Source organism: Culex quinquefasciatus, chromosome 3 (genome assembly GCF_015732765.1).
Source record: "Culex quinquefasciatus strain JHB chromosome 3, VPISU_Cqui_1.0_pri_paternal, whole genome shotgun sequence".
Lineage (NCBI taxonomy): Eukaryota > Metazoa > Arthropoda > Insecta > Diptera > Culicidae > Culex > Culex quinquefasciatus.
Genome location: NC_051863.1, coordinates 174,392,940 through 174,402,747, shown reverse-complemented (window position 1 = coordinate 174,402,747; position 9,808 = coordinate 174,392,940).

Genomic DNA, 9,808 nt, shown 5'->3' with positions numbered 1-9,808 from the left:
AGCAAAAGAAAGGGATTCTATCCTGTCAGCGTGACATCTTTGTGGGCAGTGGCGTCGCGCGGGACGATATAAGCAAATTTAATATTACATAAAATAAATTATTACTTAGGGGAAAATGGGGCAAGTGTAACAAGCTAAGGAAATGCTCGTTATAACCCATCAAAAACGTTAAAAATCTGTCGGATTTTTTTATAATCATCTTATTCCAGGTCTTGACTAAGACTTTGATAGAAGAAGTTTTTAAAAAATCCTGTTTTTTAATGTAAAAAATTGATTTAAAAAAAAATGATTTTCCGTACGTTCTTCTCAACTAGTGGGGCAAGACGAACAACCCGTTGGGGCAAGAGGAACAATGCATGAAATAACATGTTAATTTGCTAACAATTGAACTGTTATCACTTAGGTACATCAGATTAGAATGTATTTGAAACGTTTCTTAAATTTTTAGATTAATTAATAATATTTTACTAAAAAATTGATCGTTTATACAAAAACAAATTATTACTTATATGAAAAAAAGGAAATTTTCATAATATCACTATATTTTGTACGGATTTTTTTTATCAATTGTTTATCAGTTTTTAAGTACTTTTGTGTATTTATTTCCCAATAAAATATGATGTTGCAGCAATTCGTATTTTTTCCATAATAAAAATCCATATGGTACACTTGCCCCACCTGGACAAGGTTTTTTAAAAGCTCTCAACAAAAAATAGCCAAAAGTTAAATCATACTTTATAATAGGTGCAAGTCATTGGTAGGGACACTACTGATCTAGGAAAAATAGCATTTTGATAAAATGAGCCTTAAATCGAACCCTAAGCCTTATTTTATACTTTCCAAATATTATAAGAAAACAAAGGTTTTGAAAAAAACTTCATTAAATCTCATGCCCCGTGGCGTTTACGTCGTTTTGGCGGTTATGTGGTAGTAGAATCAGCTAATTGCATTGCTAGCAACAATTCCTCATACTGGAAATAATCAAAATTGTAAAAATTACGGCCATACGCGCGATTGTTCCTCTTGCCCCATATGGTCGTCTTGCCCCACCTTCCCCTATTTAAATTTAAATTAGCACAAGAGATTCTAACATAGTTTTTCAACTTTTAATTAATTTCTTGTAATTCGGTCAAATTTGTAAAAAAAAGTAGTAAAAGCCAACATTATAATATTTAAAAAACAAAAAAAAATATATTATTTTGATGTTTTTTTTTTTTTGAAATCTGTTGAACTATTCATAGTCGACTGTCCTAAAATTTAAATTTCTGGAGTTTTTTTTTTTGAAAAGGTCCTATAAACCAAATTTTCATTTTTTGCTTTTTGGGTGTTTTTGAATACCCCTGACTCAAAGCGGTTCTAAAAACACCCAAAAAGCAAAAAAATAAAATTTGGTTTATTGGACCTTTTCAAAAATACTCCAGATTTGGTTATATTCGCTCTAAAACTGTCTGCAATGTCAATTTTACGAAAACAGGTGCCACGGTTCTCATCACTGCCTTTGCCAAATCGGCTTATATTAAACCAAATGTTGGTGTTAAGACTCATGTGAACTCCGGGTGCATTTTCAAAAAAGTTCATATTTATAAAAAAAAACTATTTTTATGTAGTAAAAACACAAGTATTCGAAATTAAAAAAAAACCTATTTTTTACAAATATTAAAATTTTCTTGATGCATTTTAGTGACAAGTACAAAATTGCGAAGAAATCGTTTTTGCAATAGAGGAGAAAATCGTGACGTCAGAAATGAACTCAAATCACTCAAAGTTCATTTTGTGAGTGACTTTAACATTTTGGCCTAGTTTGACAGCTACCTCGTTCCCAGGTTTTCTGTGGGTGAGAAAAGGAGGCGAATACTTTATGATAATCATACCTGTCAAAATTCCTAGCGAGCATAGTTTTGTCGCGAGTTGCTTTTCTCCTCTATATATATATATATATATATATATATATATATATATATATATATATATATATATATATATATATATATATATATATATATATATATATATATATATATATATATATATATATATATATATATATATATATATATATATATATATATATATATATATATATACAGCAATTCCATTTGAAAGAGCCTAAACCAAAAAAGTTCTCGATCGGGCTCAAAATTTTCTGGGGTTCCTTGGCCAAAATAATTAGACCCGTATTTTTGTTTGGCCATTAGGTGGCCTACATCGTGCTAGGGTGGTTCAAAAATGGCAATTTTCGTCATTTTCGCAAAAACCACTTTTTCTAAAAATCATATCTCCGCGCCATTTCATCCGATTTTAGCTGTCTTAGACGCAAAGAAAGGTGATGAGTTTGGCTATTTGGGAAAAATAGTAAAGTTCCAAAATCTAGCTTAACTATTGAAAAGTCGTATGAAAACTTAAAATGGCGTTTTGACCGTGTCTGGACCAAAGAGCCTATGTCTGAAAATATTTTTATCGGATTCCTCGGAAAATTTCACATAACATATTAAAAAATTGGCGATGTCGAACCGTACGTTTCCGAGATATGATTTTTTGAAAAAAAAACTGCGTTTTTCGACGCGCCACGCGCAAAAACGGAAAATGACGAAATCGGCAAAAATCAACTTTTCCACTAAAACTGCGATAACTTTAAAATTTCAGCGATGACCTATAGATGTTATGGTACCAAAAGTTGCGTCTCTCAATTACGAAAATGTTGGTACCCAGACATGTATAGGTCATCGCTGAAATTTTAAAGTTATCGCAGTTTTAGTGAAAAAAGTTGATTTTTTGCCGATTTCGTCATTTTCCCGTTTTTGCGCGTGGCGCGTCGAAAAACGCAGTTTTATTTTCAAAAAATCGTATCTCCAAAACGTACGGTTCGACATCGCCAATTTTTTGATATGTTATGTGAAATTTTCCGAGGAATCCGATAAAAATATTTTCAGACATAGGCTCTTTGGTCCAGACACGGTCAAAACGCCATTTTAAGTTTTCATACGACTTTTTCAATAGTTAAGCTAGATTTTGGAACTTTTACTATTTTTCCCAAATAGCCAAACTCATCACCTTTCTTTGCGTCTAAGACAGCTAAAATCGGATGAAATGGCGCGGAGATATGATTTTAGAAAAAGTGGTTTTGCGAAAATGACGAAAATTGCCATTTTTGAACCACCTAGCACGATGTAGGCCACCCTAATGGCCAAAAAAAATACGGGTCTAATTATTTTGGCCAAGGAACCCAGAAAAATTTTGAGCCCGATCGGAGAACTTTTTTTGGTTTAGGCTCTTTTCAAATGGAATTGCTGTATATATATATATATATATATATATATATATATATATATATATATTAGGTGCAGTACTACTTCTATCAAAAAACAATTAAAATTTGTGAACTGATATACAAATAGGATAGAAATCGCGATTTCAAAAACAAATTACCATTTACGTCAAAAGATCCGTAGTTCCTCGATTCGCAACAATGGTCAATACAACCATAATCCGAAAACCGTTAGTTCAACAGATCAACGAATTTTGTCCGATATAATAACATTATTGATTGATTGAGACTCTATGGACGATTTGACATAAAAGAATGCCTAGTATTCTACATCAATCAAAGTTTATTGACAGCATTACTCTAACTTAACAATTGCAACTAAATTTATCATCAAATAGATTTGGAAAGCATACAGATTTATTTTAAATGCTAATGCTAAGCAACAAATCAATTGTACTATCCTGAAGTCCCAACCTAAAACCCACATTGTGATAGTGAAAAAGTCACAGTAGCAGCGGTGTCTTGTGCAATTGTGATATTTTCACTATCGGAGAACTACCTAGTTCACGAAGACAGCTTATCGGTCTACGCTTAAGCCTTGGGGCTGCGACAAAGCGAGTTCTCGTAGCATGAAGTGGTGTCCATAGCGCTTATAAAAAAGAATGTATACCCAAATTTTAACTAATGCACTAGGATCAAATCATGCCCCTTGACTTTACAAGGCCCAGGGAACAAACATTACTGCATACTTATTTTCACATAAAAATAGGAAATCTTAGTGAAAACACAGAAAAGTTGACCCCAGAGAAAATAACCTTTTATAAATATTTTTTTTCTGGAAAATTTAAGAGTTCTTCTTTGAAATGATTTTTCCAGATACAAAAATTGGTTGATGAATTGATATTTGTCGAATTTTTAGTTCGAAGCCCGTCTAGTTAGGGGTTAGAGGGTTATTTAACAGCTTCCTGGATTGTTCCTGGAATCATTTTTGAATTTAATGCTTATTTTTTATTTATCTCTTTTCTATTAATTTATTTTAGTTTTCATATTATATCTTTTCCTATTTCTATTTCTTTATCCTACCATTCCTTCATACCGTATATGATGAAATCGCAAAAACTCACGACACTCACAAAAACTGCAAAAAAAAAAAAAAAATACACACCACATAAAAAATGATCCGGATTGTTTGGTACGGTATGTCCACACATCCTTCCTCTCCTGTTTGATTCTGTGAAATGTTATCCGATCACATAATGTTCTTTGCGGTTAATGCAACGCAGTAGCAATACAGCTCGGGGATGCTCGAATGTACTTCAAATATTACATATTGAGAAAATTAATCTCACACAAATAACGTAGAAAAAGAATGTTAATATTTGAATATAAAACGTGTTTTTTTTTTAGAATTTTGTATTGAAAACTCAAATGTGGTGAGAAACACAGCAAAATTCCGCAAACACATGCTCAACGGCAATACATCCGGGGTTTTCGGAACCAACGGTTTTCCCCAGAAAAGCAACAAATTTTCCTTAGCATGCTATGAATGCTTAATGAACACCGCGACGCCACATGTCAAACAGTTACCACGTGGACTAGCATCGCCTATAAAAAATTACTTTTTATTACTTTTTGAACCATAGAATTAAAATTTATGGTGATCCTGATACTATTTAACTGTATTCTAAACCTCCAACTAAGAAAAAAAATGTTATGGTGCAAATTTTACAATCACGTGGTAGCTGTTTGACATGTGGCGTCGCGGTTTTCATCAAGCATTCATAGCATGCTAAGGAAAATTTGTTGCTTTTCTGGGAAAACCGTTGGTTCCGAAAACCCCGGATGTATTGCCGTTGAGCTCGATGGGGTTGAACGAATCGACCTGGTCTCTTAGGAAAAGTTGTTCTCCAGACGATTCCGCTCATTTCCGGCCATCCTAGAAGTTTCTACATGTTTCCCCAGGCCTGTAGGAGCGAATGAACGAAAATTCAAAATTTCCCATAGTAATTTCCATGTAAAATTGAACCCGCTTGAGACAAGCCAGTTTTCAACCAAATGAGCTGAAATTTGGTGTGAGAGTCCCTTTGGGTATGCCCTACAAGGGGAACCACACCAGAAATTGATGTGAGAATTTTTTTAAATCCGTACCCACCCTAATATATATATATATTAGGGTGGTCCAAATCCGGACTTTTTTGGGGCTACCCCCTGAAATCAAAGATTGACCCATCACTAGGCTAAATTCCAAATTTGAGCTCATTCTGACCACGGGAACCCCTCCCTCCAATCGCTTAAAGTTTGTGTGGGAAAAATCGTCAAAATGTATGGAGAAAAGCAACTGTTTTACTTTTTTACCTGTGGAAGGCGCCATAATTATCCGATTCTTACCATTTCTCAAATGTAGAACCTTCATTAAATTTAGAACAACTTTCCCGAAGACACCATATTTTTAGGACTTTTTTCCGCGAAGTTATTAGCGCCCAAAACTGACCATTTTTGCGCGGCCAGCTGTAAGGGGCTACCTAACAACGATGTTTATTTCCAATTCGTACACTCACGTGCTCTCTCTCAGGTTCAAACTCTCTCACTAGCTTGCTCGCCTGCCTGCCTGCCTGTTTACCTACAAGCGCGCGCTGTTTCTCTGCTTTTGTCGTCGTCGTTGTTTTTGTTTGCTATTCGCTGCGCTGCGTTTCTGGCATGTTTATTATGATTTTCAACTAAAATAGCAGGATTGTTTTGAGATATAAAATTTAATGTAATATGTGATCAACAAAACGAAAAAAAACACAGCAATAGATATCATATTATAAGAGCGTGTGAGAGAGAATACAAATTTGATGAATTAGTTCATCCATGAATCGTTATCTGTTCTGATCCAAACCTAATTGCAAACGTTTTGGATTTTAATTTATCTGCTTTTGTTACAAGAAATACCATGCAGTTTTTTTTAGATAAAAAAGGAAGGAATTTTCTTTAGATTTTTTTTTAAACTGAATCCAAATGAGTATCTTAAAGGAAGGCCGCAACTGCAAGATCTGAAGGTAGTTTACGATTGTGCAGAAAGAGATGTTCCCTGAATCGAAAAAATTACAGGTAAACTGACAAAAAATGATAAACAGTTGCAATATTTGTTGCAGGTGGTCTAGGAAAACAGAACGAAATTTACAGAAAGAATAAAAAAATAATTTTAGAGAGTATGAATGAAATTTTGCAGCAATAATTGTAAAATTGCCTTGATTTGTTCTGATTTGTACTAAAGTATATTTTTGTTAAAGCAAACTACCTAAAGGAACAACATTCGTATTGCCTGAAGATTTTTTTTTAATAATTGAATCATTATCATGTTTCTTTAGCATATACGAAAAACTGCGTGTAATGCTTGGAAAAACAAACAAACCCTGTTCTCATGACTTTTGCTGTAATTTTTTAATTGAGCCTAAGCCTAAGCCTAATTCATCAAATTTGTATTCTCTCTCGCACGCTCTTATAATATGATATCTATTGCTGTGTTTTTTTTCGTTTTGTTGATCACATATTACATTAAATTTTATATCTCAAAACAATCCTGCTATTTTAGTTGAAAATCATAATAAACATGCCAGAAACGCAGCGCAGCGAATAGCAAACAAAAACGACGACGACGACAAAAGTCCAAGCAGAGAAACAGCGCGCGCTTGTAGGTAAACAGGCAGGCAGGCAAGCTCGTGAGAGAGTTTGAACCTGAGAGAGAGCACGTGCGTGTACGAATTGAAATAAACATCGTTGTTAGGTAGCCCTTACAGCTGGCCGCGCAAAAGGGTCAGTTTTGGGCGCTAATAACTTCGCGGAAAAAGTCCTAAAAATATGGTGTCTTCGGGAAAGTTGTTCTAAATTTAATGAAGGTTCTACATTTGAGAAATGGTAAGAATCGGATAATTATGGCGCCTTCCACAGGTAAAAAAGTAAAACAGTTGCTTTTCTCCATACATTTTGACGATTTTTCCCATACAAACTTTAAGCGATTGGAGGGAGGGGTTCCCGTGGTCAGAATGAGCTCAAATTTAGAATTTAGCCTAGTGATGGGTCAATCTTTGATTTCAGGGGGTAGCCCCAAAAAAGTCCGGATTTGGACCACCCTAATATATATATATATTAGGGTGGGTACGGATTTAAAAAAATTCTCACATCAATTTCTGGTGTGGTTCCCCTTGTAGGGCATACCCAAAGGGACTCTCACACCAAATTTCAGCTCATTTGGTTGAAAACTGGCTTGTCTCAAGCGGGTTCAATTTTACATGGAAATTACTATGGGAAATTTTGAATTTTCGTTCATTCGCTCCTACAGGCCTGGGGAAAACATGTAGAAACTTCTAGGATGGCCGGAAATGAGCGGAATCGTCTGGAGAACAACTTTTCCTAAGAGACCAGGTCGATTCGTTCAACCCCCATCGAGCTCAACGGCAATACATCCGGGGTTTTCGGAACCAACGGTTTTCCCCAGAAAAGCAACAAATTTTCCTTAGCATGCTATGAATGCTTGATGAAAACCGCGACGCCACATGTCAAACAGCTACCACGTGATTGTAAAATTTGCACCATAACATTTTTTTTCTTAGTTGGAGGTTTAGAATACAGTTAAATAGTATCAGGATCACCATAAATTTTAATTCTATGGTTCAAAAAGTAATAAAAAGTAATTTTTTATAGGCGATGCTAGTCCACGTGGTAACTGTTTGACATGTGGCGTCGCGGTGTTCATTAAGCATTCATAGCATGCTAAGGAAAATTTGTTGCTTTTCTGGGGAAAACCGTTGGTTCCGAAAACCCCGGATGTATTGCCGTTGAGCATGTGTTTGCGGAATTTTGCTGTGTTTCTCACCACATTTGAGTTTTCAATACAAAATTCTAAAAAAAAAAACACGTTTTATATTCAAATATTAACATTCTTTTTCTACGTTATTTGTGTGAGATTAATTTTCTCAATATGTAATATTTGAAGTACATTCGAGCATCCCCGAGCTGTATTGCTACTGCGTTGCATTAACCGCAAAGAACATTATGTGATCGGATAACATTTCACAGAATCAAACAGGAGAGGAAGGATGTGTGGACATACCGTACCAAACAATCCGGATCATTTTTATGTGGTGTGTATTTTTTTTTTTGCAGTTTTGTGAGTGTCGTGAGTTTTTGCGATTTCATCATATACGGTATGAAGGAATGGTAGGATAAAGAAATAGAAATAGGAAAAGATATAATATGAAAACTAAAATAAATTAATAGAAAAGAGATAAATAAAAAATAAGCATTAAATTCAAAAATGATTCCAGGAACAATCCAGGAAGCTGTTAAATAACCCTCTAACCCCTAACTAGACGGGCTTCGAACTAAAAATTCGACAAATATCAATTCATCAACCAATTTTTGTATCTGGAAAAATCATTTCAAAGAAGAACTCTTAAATTTTCCAGAAAAAAAATATTTATAAAAGGTTATTTTCTCTGGGGTCAACTTTTCTGTGTTTTCACTAAGATTTCCTATTTTTATGTGAAAATAAGTATGCAGTAATGTTTGTTCCCTGGGCCTTGTAAAGTCAAGGGGCATGATTTGATCCTAGTGCATTAGTTAAAATTTGGGTATACATTCTTTTTATAAGCGCTATGGACACCACTTCATGCTACGAGAACTCGCTTTGTCGCAGCCCCAAGGCTTAAGCGTAGACCGATAAGCTGTCTTCGTGAACTAGGTAGTTCTCCGATAGTGAAAATATCACAATTGCACAAGACACCGCTGCTACTGTGACTTTTCACTATCACAATGTGGGTTTTAGGTTGGGACTTCAGGATAGTACAATTGATTTGTTGCTTAGCATTAGCATTTAAAATAAATCTGTATGCTTTCCAAATCTATTTGATGATAAATTTAGTTGCAATTGTTAAGTTAGAGTAATGCTGTCAATAAACTTTGATTGATGTAGAATACTAGGCATTCTTTTATGTCAAATCGTCCATAGAGTCTCAATCAATCAATAATGTTATTATATCGGACAAAATTCGTTGATCTGTTGAACTAACGGTTTTCGGATTATGGTTGTATTGACCATTGTTGCGAATCGAGGAACTACGGATCTTTTGACGTAAATGGTAATTTGTTTTTGAAATCGCGATTTCTATCCTATTTGTATATCAGTTCACAAATTTTAATTGTTTTTTGATAGAAGTAGTACTGCAACAGTTAAAGGAACATTTAGTTTTGAACATTAAGTTTAGAGGATTTTAGATTAAAATTTAGATTTCCAACCCAAAGTAGTTAGCAAATGAATATTTGGACTTATACGAATAATTGAACATTTTGGACTTATGAATAACAAACAACTGTGCATTTATTGTAGAGTCAGATCCATACAGCGTCAGTGTTTATTTGGTCGAAGTGTACTAATTCATTGGCAGATCTGATTCTAGTTGTAATGTACGACAAGACTACTCACGGACGTGACAGGACGAGGGCCCAGTTTAGAGGTTTCAACATCAACGATGTGCGGCTGGACCACCCTCCAAAAAAAAA